Source organism: Physeter macrocephalus, chromosome 4, assembly GCF_002837175.3.
Source record: "Physeter macrocephalus isolate SW-GA chromosome 4, ASM283717v5, whole genome shotgun sequence".
NCBI lineage: Eukaryota > Metazoa > Chordata > Mammalia > Artiodactyla > Physeteridae > Physeter > Physeter macrocephalus.
In genome coordinates, this window is record NC_041217.1 from 19,245,986 (window position 1) to 19,264,969 (window position 18,984).

An 18,984-nucleotide genomic window follows, 5' to 3' on the forward strand; every position below is an offset into this window, starting at 1 on the left:
TTCAGTGCTTGTGATTGGTCTGTTTATATTTTCTATTTCTTCCAGGTTCATTCTCAGAAGGTTGTGCTTTTCTAAGAATTTGTCCATTTCTTCCAGGTTGTCCATTTTATTGGCATATAGTTGCTTGTAGTAATTTCTCATGATCCTTTGTATTTCTGCAGTGTCAGTTGTTACTTCTTTTTCATTTCTAATTCTGTTGATTTGAGTCTTCTCCCTTTTTTTCTTGATGAGTCTGACTAACGGTTTATCAATTTTGTTTATGTTCTCAAAGAACCAGCTTTTAGTTTTATTCATCTTTGCTATCGTTTCCTTCTTTTCGTTTTCATTTCTTTCTGATCTGATCTTTATGGTTTCTTTACTTCTGCTAACTTTGGGGATTTTTTTGCTCTTCTTTCTCTAATTGCTTTAGGTGTAAGGTTAGGTTGTTATTTGAGGTGTTTCTTGTTTCTTGAGGTAGGATTGTATTGCTATAATCTTCCCTCTTAGAACTGCTTTGGCTGCATCCCATAGGTTTCGAGTCATCGTGTTTTCATTGTTATTTGTTTCTAGGTATTTTTTTGTTTCCTCTTTGATTTCTTCAGTGATATCTTGGTTATTAAGTAGTGTATTGTTTAGCCTCCATGTGTTTGTATTTTTTACAGATTTTTTTCTGTAACTGATATCTAGTCTCATAGCCTTGTGGTCAGAAAAGGTACTTGATACAATTTCAATTTTCTTAAATTTACCAAGGCTTGATTTGTGACCCAAGATATTATCTATCCTGGAGAATGTTCTATGAGCACTTGAGAAGAAAGTGTATTCTGTTGTTTTTGGATGGAATGTCCTATAAACATCAATTAAGTCCATCTTGTTTAATGTGTCATTTAAAGCTTATGTTTCCTTATTTATTTTCATTTTGGTTGATCAGTCCATTGGTGAAAATAGGGTGTTAAAGTCTCCTGCTATGATTGTGTTACTGTCAATTCCCCCGTTTATGGCTGTTATCATTTGCCTTATGTATCGAGGTGCTCCTTTGTTGCGTGCATAAATATTTACAATTGTTATATCTTCTTCTTGGATTGATCCCTTGATCATTATGTAGTGTCCTTCTTTGTCTCTTGTAATAGTCTTTATTTTAAAGTCCATTTTGTGTGTTATGAGAATAGTCAGCTTGGCTTTCTTCTGGTTACTGTTTACATAGAATATCTTCTCCCATCCTTTTATTTTCAACCATTTTTGTTTTTATATATAAAATGTGACTCTTGTATATAGCATATAATTGGATCATGTTTTTTTCTTTAAATCCATTCGGCCAATCTATGCCTTTTGAATGGAGAAAATTTAGTCCATTTACATTTAAAGTAATTATTGATAAGGAAGGACTTTCTTCTGACATTTTTGTATTCATTCAGCCAGTCTATGTCTTTTGGTTGGAGTATTTAATCCATTTATATTTAAGGTAATTATTATTATTATTTTTAATAAATTTATCTATTTATTTATTTATTTTGGCTGTGTTGGGTCTTCATTGCTGCGCATGGGCTTTCTTTAGTTGCGGTAAGTGGTGTCTACTCTTTGTTGCGGTGCACAGGTTTCTCTTTGTGGTGGCTTCTCATGTTGCAGAGCGCAGGATCTAGGCATGCGGGCTTCAGTAGTTGCAGCACGTGGGCTCAGTATTTGTGGCTCACGGGATCTAGAGCACCGGCTAAGTAGTTGTGGTGCACAGGCTTAGTTGCTCTGCTGCATGCGGGGTCTTCCCAGACCAGGGCTCGACCTGTGTCCCCTGCACTGGTAGGTGATTCTCAACCACTGCACCACCAGGGAAGCCCTAAGTTAATTATTGATATGTATGTTCCTATTACCATTTTCTTAATTGTTTTGGGTTTGTTATTGTAGGTCTTTTCTTTTTCTTGTGTTTCCTGCCTAGGGAAATTTTCAACTATAATCTCTTTAATGTTGTCCCAGATTTCTCTGAGACTGTCCTCAATACTTTTCATTCTTTTTTCTTTATTCTGCTCTGTGGTAGTTTTTCCACTATTTTATCTTCCAGGTCACTTATCCGTTCTTCTGCCTCAGTTATTCTGCTATTGATTCCTTCTAGAGAATTTTTATTTTCATTTATTGCGTTGTTCATCATTGTTTGTTCTTTAGTTCTTCTAAGTCCTTGTTAAACGTTTCTTGTATTTTCTCCATTCTATTTCCAGGATTTTGGATCATCTTTACTATCATTATTCTGAATTCTTTTTCAGGTAGACTGCCTATTTCCTCCTCATTTGTTTGGTCTGGTGGGTTTTTACCTTGCTCCTTCATATGCTGCATATTTGTCTGTCTTCTCCTTTTGCTTAACTTACTGTGTTTGGGGTCTCCTTTTCGCAGGCTGTAGGTTCGTAGTTCCCATTGTTTTTGGTGTCTTCCCCCAATGGGTGAGATTGGTTCAGTGGGTTGTGTAGGCTTCCTGGTGGAGGGGACTGGTGCCTGTGTTCTGGTGGGTGAGGCTGGATCTTGTCTTTCTGGTGGGCAGGACTGTGTCTGGTGGTGTGTTTTGGTGTGTCTGAGAACTTAGTATGACTTTAGGCAGCCTCTGCTAATGGGTGGATTTGTGTTCCTGTCTTGCTAGTTTTTTGGCTTGGGGTGTCCAGAACTGGAGCTTGCTGGTCATTAAGTGGAGGTGGGTCTCAACGTTGAGTCAGAGATCTCTGGGAGAGCTCTTGCTGATCAATACTATGTGGGGCCAGGAGGTGTCTGGTGGTCCAGTGTCCTGAACTTGACTCTCCCACCTCAGAGGCTCAGGCCTGACACCTGGCCAGAGCACCAAGACCCTGTCAGCCACAAGGCTCAGAAGAAAAGGGAGAGGAAAAAGAAAGAGAGAAAAAATGAAATGAAATTAAAAAGTTATTAAAATAAAAAATACATATTATTAAAATAAAGTAATTTTTTAAAAAGAGAGAAGAGAGCAACCAAACCAATAAACAAACCCACCAATGATAACAAGCACTAAAAACCAAAGTAAGGTAAACATAAAAATCAGAAACTAGTCAGTTGCATACAGCAAACCCCAAGTGTATAGTTGCACCCAAAGTCCACCACCTCAGTTTTGGGACGATTCGTTGTCTTTTCAGGTATTCCACAGATGCAGGTACATCAAGGTGATTGTGTGGATTTAATCTGCTGCCCCTGAGGCTGCACTGAGAAATTTCCCTTTCTCTTTGTTCGCACAGCTCCTGGGGTTCAGCTTTGGTTTTGGCCCTGCCTCTGCATGTAGGTCATCCTCTGGCATCTGTTCTTTGCCCAGACAGGAGGGGGTTAAAGGATCGGCTGATTTTTATCCATCTCTTTTTATTGATCTTCAAGTTTACTGGTTCTTCCTTCTGCCAGTTCAGATTTGTTTTTGAGCCCATCTAGTGAATTTTTCCCTTTGGTTATTATACTTTTCAACTCCAGAATTTTTATTTGGCTTTTAAAAAAAAATCTATTTCTTTATTGATGTTCTCTATTTGGTGAGATATTATTGTAATAGCTTCATTTAATTATTAAACATGGCTTCTTTTTATTCTCTGAACATATTTATAATAGCAAGTTTGAAGTATCTGTCTACTAAGTCCAATATTTGGGCTCTCTTAGAGAGATTTTGTTGGCTCCTTGTTTTCCAATGTATAGACTACATTTTCCTGTTTCTTTGCATTTCTGGTAATAAAAAAATCTGAACATTTTAGATAATATATTGAAGCAAGTCTGGATTTTGATCCTCCCAAGGGGTTGTTGTTTTTGCTATTTTGTTTGTTTGTTTAGTGATTTGCCTGGACTAACACAGTCTGTTCTGTGTGTGGCCACTGAAGTCTTTGATCAGATTTTTTAAGTTTTTAATTATTGTTTTTATGCTAAAGCCAGGCTTACTAGCAGTCACTTCTGGTTCAGCATAGCTGGTTGGTTATCCAACGCTTGTGAGTTTACCTTAAATATCTGAGCCAGCAAGGCTTCCATCCATTGCCAAGGGATCTGTATGGGTTGGTGCATACATTCAAAATTCAGATGGTTCATAATTCTATCTTAGCTTTCACTTTCTGCTTGCACAGGTCCTCATGCTCATTTAGGGGCCTCTGGGACCCACTTTGGTCTTTCCTGAGTGTGCATACAGCCTTCTACATGCACACTATCTTCCAGATCCCCAGGAATATGTTGGATCTTTTCACAGCTCCCATGGCTATCTTGTTTCTCCAGATATCCCTTTAAAAGTTTTGGCTAGTCTCTGCTTATCCCGACCAGTACTGTATCCTTAGGCAAATGCAATATTGGCTTTCCCAATTGTTTGTCACTAATTGCTTTTGTTTTTGACAATACCCTAAGGTATGGGATTTTTCTGGGGACCTTTATATATGATCAGCCCCCTCCATCACATTGAGGCTTCTGGTCTTCATGGTTACTGTTCCATGGACCTAGGGATGGGGTGAGGTGGGAGTAGCTCCAAACTAAAATGCTACAGACCCCACTGTTCTTACTGAGGTTCAGTTGTTTTTCCTGAATTTTTGATTTGTTGTATGCTTTTCAATTTGTTGTATGCCTTTGGTCAATTTCTAGAGTTCTGAAATTGTTGCTTTTGATAGTTTTGCCAGTTTCATCAGTGCTTTTTCAGGGCAGATTTGCCAAGGTTCTTACTTCACCATTCTGGAAGTGCCCAGCTCTCTCAGCACCTCTGTTTGGCACTTGGAACTAACATTAATTATAAAAAAACTCTAGCCACAAAAGTAAGTATGTTACTGGTTGAGATGATAGAAAAATAATTGCAAGCAAATAAAAGTCTATTCAGATAACTTAATAACAAATTAATTTGATAAAACATAGGCAAGCAAGAAGTTTTATAGATTTGTCATTAGGAAGTGTTCAATGACTAGCCTCCCTTTGGAACTCCCATACTATTCTTTGCATATCTCAATCAGTACAGTCACCAAATTGTTTCTCCACTAAGCTATGAGCTCCTCAAAATAAGGGATTATGTTTTAATACTCTAAGGGGTCTCTCAATGTATGGTCAGAGCCTACAATAAATACTCTATACATTCTTGCTCAATATTGTTGAACGTTGCAGATATGTTTTAGAGATGTCCCAAGGCTGAGGGCAATGCTAATAGTGCCTAAACAGTGGAACAATCTGCATTTCATTTCCAAAAAATCAATATTTTGTGTATACATTTCAAAAATTAATTTGAGTTGTTCTTTTATACTCATTCTGCAATTAATTATCCTTAACCCAATTTGGTATTGACTTCTGAGACATCTTTCTTTCAAGTAGCACATTCCCAAAAGAAAAGTGCTAAAACCAACTTGGCTAAATCTGTTATGTTTAACGGCCCCTCTGTGACATGTGTTAACTTCTCATGTGTGTTTGCAATAGCTTGAATAAATTATAGTTATCAACCATTTTGAGAACACCTGATATAAAAAGTTCAGAACACTTGTTAATTAGGAAGTGATTAATTGCAAAGTATTTAATATCACATTCTTTTTAGTATCAAATTGTCAATGTGCTCTTTGTTACTTCCTACAGCTCCCAGGTCCCCTATGGGATCACTTCTATGCTGAGTTACCACTATTATGGCAATCCCCCTGAGTGTAGAAATACCATGGGTATTTCTTTCCCTCTGTTCTCTTCATCTCAAGGGTGAGACTGGCTTCCCTCCAATTTTACATGGTAGAACAGATTGCTACAGGTAATAAGAATTTATCAAAGTTTGAGGATAATGGAAAGGAAATAACCACATTGCACAGGTCCAGAATGTCTGGGGAGTCCTGTCTCAGATAGGCTGTCTGCCTCACATACAGCTAACATCTATGTAGTCATGGGGGGCTCACCTCCCACCTCTGAAATTGCTATAAGCATTTCCATGTCTCCTAGTCCAAGCCCTACTCATTTCTGGCTCTAAAAAAGAAAAGAATATTTTTCTCAGGCCAGACTAAACCTACCTTCTAATTCCTCATTCCCTGACCCAGAATTGCTCTCTTTTCTCAATATTAAGCAATCCAGATATCTATCTTTGTTGAAGGATTCTTCAACTCCACCCAGCAGGATGTGGTCTAACTAATCCTGTGATCCCCAACAGGACAATCACAAAGAAGTACAGCACCACTACTATTTTTCAAAGCCTGAATCATTTGGTCTAAAAGAAAAGCAATGATTTTATATAAATTATTTTTTTGTCCCTTCTCATTAAATATTCATAAAATCTGGAGGTCTGGTCCTACCAACCACCATTTTATCTCATAAATTTGGTAAGTAATCTAGGCAAGGTGACTTTCTAGGAACCATGATAATTATGGACATAGTCAAGTTAAAGTCCCTTAAAATGTATTTTTTGAATGAGTGAAATACTTTCTGGTAATTAACTGTTGATGACTGTTAGGCAAAATTTGATAATCCTGTATATTGATACGGACATGGGGAGAAAGAGAAATTCATTACAGTAGGGAAGAGTTGGGAGATGTAGATGAGGGAAGACTTTATGGATAAACTGGTATTTAAATTGGATTTTGAGAGGTAGATTGGATTTCAACAGGTGGAATTTGAGAAGCTGACATTCCTGACAGAGGGAGTAAACTGCATACACAAAGGCATGGTGATGAGCAAGAAGCCAGCAGGCTCAGGAAATGCTGAGCCACCCAGCTTAGCCACACCTTTTGCCATTAGGGAGAGAGGTAGAAGGAAAGGCTGGAAATGTAAGAAGTGGACAGTCATGGCAGGCTTTGAATATCTGCTAGTGATTTTGGATAACTTTTCTACAAAGAGGAGCAAGAAGGAAGTGGTGAGTTAACCCAGTAGATTACCAAAAAGGTAAAGGGATTCTGTAGCCCTGTGGGGTTTTTGTTTGTCTGTTAGACTAATGTTTTCCATGTCAACAACAAGTTGTCTAATAAAGTGTCATGTTGGTAAGGCCACAGCACCTGGGAGATGGATTTCCTAGGGTGTGTGAACAGAAATATCTGCCAAGCTCCTAGAAAGTGTCATTTAATGAACTGGATAGTACCAAGTATTGAGTTTAAGGGAACGGGATGGGGTGATGAGTTTAAGTAAGAATTTCCCCTGGGAGTTTTCTTGAGTTGAGTTCAAATACAAGAAGTGTGGTAAGTGGCAGGAAGAAGGTCATTCTAGAATTTGCACATAATTTATTTTTTAATTGAATATGCCAATATAGGCAATGCTAATACTCTGAAGCTATCTTTTCTTGAGTTTCACATTTGCTTTTCTTTATCCCGCCCTACCACTGCCATCAATGGCCCAGCATATTGCAATTACAATGGTCTCTGCTCAGCAAGCTGATAAATTCCCATGATACCAAAGGAAAAGGAAGAGTTGCTAGGAGAGTGAACTCACTCGCATGCTTCCCTTGACTCTTTCCAAGGTATGTGGTGCAAATACAGATAGTGGCATAGTGGCTCATGATCCATTTCTAGTTGCAGGTAATAGTCTAAGAGATGTAGTCTGAGTGCTAAAAAGTTAGAATTTCCAGCAATTTTGATTGTTTATGGGGCCATGGGAAAGAGTGTTGAGAATGAGGACTGACCTAGAAAGTCTGAATGGTGCAAAGGATTGGAAATAGTGAACTGGGAAGAGAGGAGAGTGGAGAGCAAACTCAGCAGACACTATCAGGGATACCCGAATACTTGGAACTACTCATTCTCTAACTCCTCACAGCTCTCCCCTCTGCACTTCTTCGCCAAGTCAAAGCCCAGGATGGAAAGTCCAGCATAGGATGGAGCTCCAACCTCCAATAGTTGCCAGTCTTTTCAGGGAATAACAAGGCTCTCTCTGTCCTCAAGTGTTTGTCCTGGAAAGTTTCCTTCTCCTCTGTCCTCAAGTGTTTTCACACATATCAGCCCCTCCTGTTGACACTGGCACCAGCTTCTCCTCTCGCCTCCTGTCTCTGTGGCTTACATTTCCTTTTGAACACCTCTGTCACTCACTTCAACTGCCCTAGCAGAAAGCTTTTGTTTTTAGATGAGTCCTACCTTGAGGAAAGAGCAGGGTACCAGCTGTGAGAAACATCAGAGGCCATTCCTTGAGTCCTCTTTGAAACATGTTTCGGGGTTCATGCCAACCCCATTCTACAGGGATGGCAGGGCTGCAGATGGAACTCAGAGAGAAATAATTGCCCTGGGCCAACTCCACAGACAAATGATAAGCTAATTTCTCCTCAGCAAGAGTGTTGTGTATTTGCTGGTCAGAATCTGCCAAAAAGTTCAAGTTCATATGCTTAGAGCTGTATCTCTCCTTATGTCTATCTGGCTCCATTTAATGTTTAAATAGCCCATTTCATTGAGCCTTAGGCTGAACAGCGTGGAGTCATTTATTCATAGCTGAGGTGGTAACCAAAGTAATGAAGGAAAACAGAGAAAGGAAAGAGAGTCAGCTGAACTGAAGGGTAAAACATCATGTGGTGTGGTATGTATGTGCATATGTGTGTTTAACTGTCCATTAGTCTCATATTGTTCTTCTTTATGGATTGTCTGAAGCACATTTCATCTCTAGTTTGACTTTCCATTTAGAAAATGTCTTGCCCATATTTCCCCTGTGTGTCTGTTTTTACGAACTCAATGAAGGTGAAGTTTTTTAATTGAAATATAGTTGATTTACAATGTGTTAATTTCTGCTGTACAGCAAAGTGATTCAGTTATATATATATATATATGTATTATATGTATACATTTTTTTCAATTATGGTTTATCACAGGATATTGAATAGAGTTCCCTGTGCTATACTGCAGGACCTCGCTGTTTATCCATTCTGTATGTAATATATGTAATAGTTTCCATCTGCTAATCCTAAACTCAATCAATCCCTCCCCCACCTCTCTCCCCCTTGGCAACCTCAAGTCTGTTCTCTATGTCTGTGAGTCTATTTCTGTTTCATAGATAAGTTCATTTGTGTCATATTTTAGATTCCACATATAAGTAATATCATATGGTATTTGTCTTTCTCTTTCTGACTTACTTCACTTAGTATGATAATCTCTAGGTCCATCCATGTTGCTGCAAATGGTATTATTTCTTTTTTCTTTTCAATGGTTGAGTAATATTTCATTATATATATGTACCACACCTAAGGAAGGTAAATTTATAATCACCTAGTCAAAACACAATTAGAAAGGAGAATCAATTATTTCAAAATCACTGTAATGTTTTCTAGAACCGAATATGAGTATTTTTGCATTGTTGTCCAACATTTCGAAATGGTCTCTGTTTCTGTTCATTTCCACACCAAAGATAAACAAGAATACACTTTAAAGCACAATCCAGCCTAATGTTAGTATAAAAGAGACCAAATTATATTTCTCAATTTGCATGCTGTTACAATTTCCCTTTAAAGACAGCTTTATTGAGATATAATTCACATACCATATAATTCACCAATTTACAGTCTATAATTCACCAATTTACAGTTTATAATTCAATGGTTTCTAGTATATTCACAGATATGTGCAACCATAACCGCAGTCAATTTTGGAATATTTTCTTCATCTCAAAAGGAAACCTTGTACCTTTTAGCCATCACCTCCCTAGCTTCCTAGCCCCCCTGTCCCTAGCCTGAGGCAACTACTAATCTACTTTCTGTCTCGCCAAATTTCCCTATTCTGGACTTTTCATGTGAATAGAATCATATAATATCTAGTCTTTTGTGACTGGTTTCTTTCTACTGGCATGTTTTCAAGGTTCATTTATGTTGTAGCATGTATCAGCACTTTATTCCTTTTTCTGGCCAAATAATATTCCATTGTATAGCTATACTACATTTTGTCTATCCATTTGTCAGTTGATGGACATTTGAGTTGTTTCTCCCTTTTGGCTATTATGAAAAATGCTGCTGTGAACATTCACGTACAGGTTCTTTTGTGGACATGTACGTGTTGTTACAATTTCTGTTGTCAATTGTAAAAAAGCCTTCATCCCTCCAACAACTCATCCATCCATTTTCTGTGTCAGATGTAGCACAGATTGTTGGTGCCTTGCCCAGTCCATATGGATATAATAAATAATTGAATAAATAAATAGGTGGGGGAGAATAAACAGATCAATGAAGAATTCAAAATAATTTATGTAGATATTCCACCCTCAAGATACCCCACTCTCCAAGTGTGAGCTGCTCATATAGTGACTTCGTGCCAAAGAGGACAGTATGGAAAGGGGAATAAAAGGGGAAAGTCACAGAGGAGAAATCTGATAAATACCACCTCACCTGGTGATCAAGGTTAACATTCGCAATGATAAATCATATTCATAATATGTACCCTTGATATGAAGTGATGAAATGTCATGCCATCTTCCTCCTAAAAGCACAAAACTCCTGTCTAATTATGAGAAAAATGTCAGACAAATTCCAGTTGAGGGAAGTTCTACAAAATCCTTGACCAGTACTCCTCAAAACTGTCAAGGCTGTCAAGAACAAGGATACTCTAAAAAAGGCTCACAGACAAGAGGAGTTTAAGGATCTATGACGACTAAATATACTGTGGTATCCTGGAAGGGATGCTGGAATAAGAAAAGGGTATTAGGAAAAGACTAAGGAAAACAATAAAATATGAACTCTAGTTAATAAAAACGCATCAATTTTCATTTATTAATTGTGACAAATCTATCATACTAATGTAAGATACTAATAACAGGGGAAACTAGGTATTTAGAACTCTGTATTTTTCTGTAAATCTAAAACTAGTTTTAAAAATTATTTTTGGGCTTCCCTGGTGGCGCAGTGGTTGAGAGTCTGCCTGCCGATGCAGGGAACACGGGTTCGTGCCCCGGTCCGGGAAGATCCCACATGCCGCAGAGCGGCTAGGCCCGTGAGCCATGGCCGCTGAGCCTGTGCGTCCGGAGCCTGTGCTCCGCAACGGGAGAGGCCACAACAGTCAGAGGCCCGCGTACCACAAAAAAAAAAAAAAAAAAAAAAAAAAAAAAAAAAATTATTTTTAAAAAACAGATGAGACATCATTTAAAAAAACACAAATTTATTGATTTCACAATTCTTATTCTATTTTGCAGCTATCCATTTCTCTTCAGCCAGAACACTGGTGAGTGCTGCTTGTGACAATGAAGAAATCAAATCAATGATGCCAAAGAGGAAGGAGAAAGGGGAAGTGGACTGAAATTCAGGAATCCACACTCTGGTCTCTAATTTCCTATGTGACCAGGGCAGATGCTCTGTCTCTCTGGGTCCTAGTTTTCTTCCAAAACTATGAATGAGAGGAGTGGAATGGGTGAATGAATGCTAAGGTCTAATCTAACCTAAACCTCTAGGCTCCCACTTGATCAAGGTTGAAAATCTTTGTTCCATCTTGATAGCTCTTTTTATTATATATTCCACATCTGGCCCATCAGTGTATCCTGGGGTCCCTACCTGAATTTGATCAATTCTCACTTCTGGCGCTGCTACTACCTTAGTTCGAGAAACCATCATCCCTCCTGGGATTATCATAACAGTCTCCACACTCTTTTCCTTGTTTTTCTCTTTACATCCTCCCAATTCCCAATATAGGCACCAAAATGATTTTAAAACAAAAGTTAAATCAAGTCATTTCCCTGCACAAAACACTAATGACTTCCCATCTCACCCGTTGGAAAAGCCAACCTCCTTTCATTGGCTTCTAAAGTCCTGCATGATCTGGATTTCCATTTCTCTCTGACCTCATCTCCTGCTCTCTCCCCTTCAGTCATTCCAACCCCACTGGCCTCCATGGATGCATGAAGTACATTCCTGTCTCAGGGCCTTTGAATTGCTGTTCCCCCTGCATGAAATGCTCTTTCTTTGGTGAGCCATGTTTTGCTCCCTTACCCCTTTCAGTCACTGAACTAGAGAGGCTGTTCTCTGATACCACAGCAACCTCCTCCCCACTCCACCTCCAGCCCAACCTCTCCCTCCCCTCCCTGCTTTATTTTTTTCTACAGCCCTTATCGCCATCTGATGTCGCATATGTTTAACTGGTTATCTGCTGACCTTCAGTCTCTTGTGCACAAGAATATAAGCATCTTGAAGCACGGGGAATTTGTGATGTTCACTACTGTGTCCCCAGTGTTTAAAACAATCCCTGGTTCATAGGATTTACTTAAGAAACATGAGTTGAACAAATGCATAAGTGAATGAAAGATGAGTGAATAAACAAACAAATGTTCTCTGGAACAGGAACCTGTCTCCAATGGCTTGGTACATTCCTTATCTCTCTCTCTTCCATCCTCAAATATTTGAGTTAAATCTCTCTTCCCTGAGGTTTTAGGCTTTTATACACTCAAGCTGGGAAGACTCCATTATGCCTGGGTCACCTCCCTCTTTATGGCAGTAGGTGTGGGTTGGCCTTGTGCTTGAGTGGGGATAAGGCAAAGAGAGAATCTACAGTGCTTAAAAAAGAAATCAGTCAAAATTTCAGAAATGTTATTCTGCTGCACCCTTCACACACTACTTTTAACTTTATTGGTTTCCAGGTATGCCTCCCTTAGGAGACTACGAGCAACTTTCAGAAAAGTGTTTTATGTGTTATCCACCTCTGTATCCCCGGTCCCTAGCATGGTGCTCAGCACATAGCAGTTTTTCCGGTCAATATTGATGAGTCTAGTTGAATCAATAAAATAGAAGTACCAAGGACTTTTCTGGCAAAGTGCTGAAAGTTCCATTTTTCTTTGGTTTTAGGTGGAGAGGAAGGAAGTTTTTCTGTGAGGACATTCCAGCTAGCTGGAAACACAACTGCAAAGACCACCCTAACACCAACAATCCCTTTATGGGACAGAAACATGAAGCCAACTCCACTAGGGTTTAAGTCTCAGCTCTATTACTAGTATGGCCCTTTAGACAATTTACTTAAGTTTCCTCATCTCCTAGTAATCTTATTCATCAATATTATATTATCCTCAAGTCATATGGTAAGAAGTAGTGGAGCTGAGATTCAAACCCAGGCAGGCAATTGCAGGCTCCAGAGTCCACACTGTTAAAGATCATACTGAAAAATAAGTTCAAAAGGATTTGTCTTAGTTTTTTAAATGAGGTATCATTTGAGCCTGAAATCATATATCCAGGGTAAGAAAATTCCAGAAGACATAAGAAATAGCAGAATATTATTTGGAAACTGCCATGGAGTTGTTATGAGAACTATATGGGCCATTACATGAAAGCATGTAGAACAGTGCAAACAGTAAGCGCTCCCCAAGCCTTGGTTATTATTGTTTTTAGCCTTCAGGTGCTACCTCTTCAGCCCTCAGTCTGTCTGACCAGCAGGGCTACCTGCAGGGACTTTCCACCAATTCTTAAAGACAGGGCCTATTTCCTCTGAAAATCAGCACTTCATAAATATACTAAGCTTGTGTTATGGGAAAAAGAAACTATTTTATGGCACAGAGAGAAGTAAAGGTGTTGGCAAGAGAAAACCACGGAAGGTCAAGTTCCTGGAGCTAGAACCTCACTCAGAGCAGGGATACAAGTTCCAGTTTCCTACAGTTTGGCCCTATTGCCTGCAGGTCGTTACATCGTAGGACCTTGGAGTAGAATGAGCTATTGGAGATTTCTTGATGTTGCACCCTTGGTCCTCCTACTCTGAGAGCCTGTTAAATATTCCTAATTCCCTCACTCTCCCTTTATATCATATGGCAGGAATCAGGGTCATGTATTGAAAAGACGATGGAATATATACTTATGGATATATATTAAGTCTATCCACAAATGCTAAAAGTATATAGAAGCATATGAGATACAAAATATACAAAATATAAGTCAAGATCCTCTTCTACATGTTGGCTTACTTTAAAGGGTCAAGAAGAAATGTATTATTTATGTTGAGATTATCTACTGGTGCGTGTAGAAAGTTTAAATTAGCTGCAAGAAATTTTATCTAGACATGTACCTGCCTGTGCTATGATCTGGTATTTACTGGGCAGATTAATTACAAACATTTCTTCTGTTCCTTTAAATATGATCAGGCAGATACAGAAGTTGGCGTTTTCATAGTGAGTGCATTTCTTCTAAATGCCTTTGTTGGGAAGTCCTGAATTCTTCTTTTCAAATAGTTTTTGTTTTGTTACTTTTGTCATTAGGTCTTTTGTTTTCTGCATTTCTCTTTTTAAGACACATGATGCATGGGAGATACCAATGAGATTTTCAATCTCTCTACTGTCCTCCAAAGCCTGTATATTACTTAAATTTTGCATTATTTCAATGAATTCGTCGATGATTTCTCAACTTTAGATAGCAACACCATGAATTCATCATTGTCTTGTGTAGTAGATTCCTTTCTTTTGGTTATACTGAGGTGATTCCAGTTTTTCCTCTTTCCATTTGATGGTCCATTTTTGTTCTCTTGTTTTGTTCTCTCATTTTGGAATCAAAATGACTTAGGATTGAATTCCATTTCTGCCCCTCTGAACTCTGTGATAATTGGGCAAGTTGACTTTTTCTGTCTCAGTTTCTTTAGTAGGAAAGTAAGGATAGTAATAGCTACCTTTTTTTTGCTTTTGTCAAGAATAAATGACAAAAATGATTGTTTGCTTGTGCAATGTTTGGCACATTGGTGTTCAATAATAGTTATTGCTATCATTATTTTTTCTATTCGGGGTTGATTTTCCTTTGGACACTCTACTTCATCAATGCCCTTCTGAAAGTGAGGGGTGCCTTGAACAAAACATAATTCCTCTGATACTATCCCAGATCTGGAGAGATGATAGAGGTAGAGATTGAGATGAGAGAGAGAAAGAGAGGGAGAGATGGGGGCTTGTTATGCACCAAGCACTGTACTAAATAGTGGGCATGCAATATCTCATCAGAGAGTTACACGAGTCTTTGTGGTAACATAATGTACCATTTATAATGAAGACACTGAGGTTCAGAGAGGGTAAACAACTTGCTCAAGACCACGCACTGTCAGGGTGTGGTCAGGTGGCTGGGGCTGAGAGTCACCTTCTATGGCTGGAAGCTAGGGTGAGGTCCTATCTGAAGCAGCACTTGTGGGGGGCAATGAGGAAGGGAGGTAGAAAGCCAGGAAGGCAAACCTGGTCAGAGTTTTTGAGAAAGAGTTGCATTTTAATTTGTCATTAGGTCTTTTGTTTTCTGCATTTCTCTTTTTAAGACACATGATGCATGGGAGATACCAATGAGATTTTCAATCTCTCTACTGTCCTCCAAAGCCTGTATATTACTTAAATTTTGCATTATTTCCATGAATTCGTCGATGATTTCTCAACTTTAGATAGCAACACCATGAATTCATCATTGTCTTGTGTAGTAGATTCCTTTCTTTTGGTTATACTGAGGTGATTCCAGTTTTTCCTCTTTCCATTTGATGGTCCATTTTTGTTCTCTTGTTTTGTTCTCTCATTTTGGAATCAAAATGACTTAGGATTGAATTCCATTTCTGCCCCTCTGAACTCTGTGATAATTGGGCAAGTTGACTTTTTCTGTCTCAGTTTCTTTAGTAGGAAAGTAAGGATAGTAATAGCTACCTTTTTTTTGCTTTTGTCAAGAATAAATGACAAAAATGATTGTTTGCTTGTGCAATGTTTGGCACATTGGTGTTCAATAATAGTTATTGCTATCATTATTTTTTCTATCCGGGGTTGATTTTCCTTTGGACACTCTACTTCATCAATGCCCTTCTGAAAGTGAGGGGTGCCTTGAACAAAACATAATTCCTCTGATACTATCCCAGATCTGGAGAGATGATAGAGGTAGAGATTGAGATGAGAGAGAGAAAGAGAGGGAGAGATGGGGGCTTGTTATGCACCAAGCACTGTACTAAATAGTGGGCATGCAATATCTCATCAGAGAGTTACACGAGTCTTTGTGGTAACATAATGTACCATTTATAATGAAGACACTGAGGTTCAGAGAGGGTAAACAACTTGCTCAAGACCACGCACTGTCAGGGTGTGGTCAGGTGGCTGGGGCTGAGAGTCACCTTCTATGGCTGGAAGCTAGGGTGAGGTCCTATCTGAAGCAGCACTTGTGGGGGGCAATGAGGAAGGGAGGTAGAAAGCCAGGAAGGCAAACCTGGTCAGAGTTTTTGAGAAAGAGTTGCATTTTAAACTGTGGTAGTTATGTGCAAAACTCAAGTCCAAGAGCCAAGCAGTATTGGCTTCTTTGGAACCCAAACAATAGCATTTTGGGGTTAGGTAGGATGGGATGGTGGTGTAGGAGGCAAGGTTAGGACAGGGTTTCCTGAGCTAATTCTGTGAATGTAAGGATGTGTTTATATAGGCTGGTGCGTGCCTGCGTGAGTCTGAATTAAAGAGGCTGCATCAAGGCAGACATGAAACAGGGCCTCCCACAAGCGAAATCTCTTTATTCATGCTGCACGTGCTGAGAGAAGTTAGATTGAGACTTGTCAAAGCCTGAAACAGGATTCCTCTGCCATGTCAAGGCAGAAAGTCAAGACTCCTTAGAGCTCTCCAAACTCTTTACACAGGTGACGAAGCTGTCACTGCTACAGTTGGAGATGGACCTGTGCCGGCTTCTGCAGAAAGACTTCTCTGTTTCCTGGCTCCCTCTCCTCTGCAGCTCAGAGGCAGATGACTCTTATAAAGCAGATCTGGTGATGCATTCTTGGGGAGACCCAGGTTCAGTTTCAGAGGAACTTTTTCTTTTCTCATCTCTTTTACTTTGTAGCTGTGTTGCAGCATTTTGGCATTTCCTCCCGCCAGTCCTGGGAGACATAAAAGCCAGGTTGAGGATATAGAACGAAGCCAAGCAGCTCAGTCCAACAACTTATGATTCTAATAGCAAATCCAGGCCCCTGGCCTCCAGTGGGGTGGTTATTTCACTACTCGACCTGCTTTTCTGGAAGAGCTCTAGGTTGATGGAAAGTGCTTTGGTCAGAGACATCTTTACATTTCATTTCTCACTTTTGTTTCCATGAAGGTATAAATTATGTTTCTTTCTTAAATGATACTCAAAAAAATTTGTCATGACTTTAAACATTTTCTATCAGTAAGTATATATAGAGATAGATAGACATGTATGCATGTGTACACACACACACACATGTACACACACATACACACACATAGGTATTCCATCTGAGTTTCCTATAAGAACTTAGACTTGCTTTCACATTGCTCAGAACTGCAGGCAACAGGAAGAACTGCCCTGCCTTTCTTTACACAGATATAATTATAAGAACTACTGCTGATTTGTAACCAAGAAAGAACTGACAGTAACAAGTCTAATTAGATGTTGAAAGAGAGTGATCCACATTTAGCTGATTCTGACTCTTCCTGACAAGACTCTTTCTGAACACAAACTATTCATATTTACCTAAGTATTGAGGCAAATTAAACTAGATTAAAGAAGCACGGGATTTGGTGTTCCCATGGTAGGAATTCATATGTGTATGTGTTTTAAATTTATATGTTTCATACATAGAGGTGTATATTTTCCTATATTACTGCTTTTATTTCTGTCTTTTAAGATTTAAGAAAGATGGAACAGATGTGCTTTTTGGTATTTCTCCCACTAAGTACAATGGAAGAGCCTGGACGTTATGTATAACACAAACCTAAGACGATTCTGAAAAGAAGAGAGAAGGCTGACTGACTAATGACTTTGGGAACAGAAGAGCAACTTAGTGGTGAGTTTTCTTTTTGTTTCATGTTTCTCAGACACAGGTCTCAAGAAGCTGGCATCCCCAAATACCAGTGGGCGCAGACAAAAAAGGTCCTACCAAAAGCCTGCTCTCTCAACCAGAGGACCAGGAAAATGATAGAAAACTATTAGACAATAATTGGTCTGCCCCTGTCAACAACACGGAAAACACCGTGGTCCCACCCCACCCCCACCAGCAAAGGCTGGGGAGGCAATATTTCTATCTTCGTGAGGCTGTAATGAGGCACTCCAATCGCCCCCACTCCCTCCAGCATGGGGGGTGTCTCAGACCTCCCAGAGGGACCAGAACTTCCACTCCTCCTTGGTGGACTGAGACATCCTTCCCCCTCCCCTGGGTTGGTATCAGAAGAGGCCTAGTGGAGTGGACTTTCCTCACAACCCACTAATAATGAGGTCCCCCCACCCCCCCATCAGAAGAGGCCACATGGGGAGCAGAAAGGGGGCAGCTCCAATGCCTCCCAGCCAGGGATCCTAGTACCTAGTATGGAGTGGGAACTCCCAGCCTTGCTCAGCAATAACTAAGAACACCCAGAGGCCAGTGGGGTTGGGGGAGGGTGGGGAGGAGGGGGTGGGGAGGAGGGAACCCTGACTTCTACATTCACTGTTGGAGCAATGTCAGAAGAAGTCAGCTAAAACGGAAGGTTTAATTAAGATCCATCTCTTACAATGCATGCAATATACAAAATGTCTAGTTTTCAATCGAAAATCACTTGTCACATCAAGAACTAAAAAGATCTCAAATGAATTGAAAAAAGAAAATCAATAGATGCCAACAGCAAACTGACAGAGATGTTAGAATTATCTGACAAAGGTTTTAAAGCAGCCACTGTAAAAATGCTTCAGTGAGCAATTAGGAATACATTTCAAACCCCCTTCCCCCCAACCAAAAGTAGTCAGCCAAAAGACGCAGAGAGAAAAACTTGATTTCATCAAACATTTTGAAAAATTGTTGTCAATTTCTGTAGCGATGAAAATAAACTTGAAGTTTTATTTTAACTGACTTGGAAATCTCATTGTCAGTAACGAACAATTTGAGAGTAGAGATGGGTGGTTGGCATCCGGTCTTGGATCCCGAGAGGCCAGAGTGGCCAGGAGGAAGGGGGACTAGTCCTTGGATCAGGCCCAGCGTGTGTTCTGGGTGAGCACTTGACAGGTCAAGCAAGAGCAGTGAGTGGTGTGTTAGTACCAAAGTCCAGAAGGCAAGCCAAGAACAGAGTCGAAGGGTTCTCTCTTTTTTTTTTTTTTTTTCTGTGGTATGCGGGCCTCTCACCGTTGTGGCCTCTCCCGTTGCGGAGCACAGGCTCCGGACGCGCAGGCTCAGCGGCCGTGGCTCACGGGCCCAGCCGCTCCGCGGCACGTGGGATCTTCCCGGACCGGGGCACGAACCCATG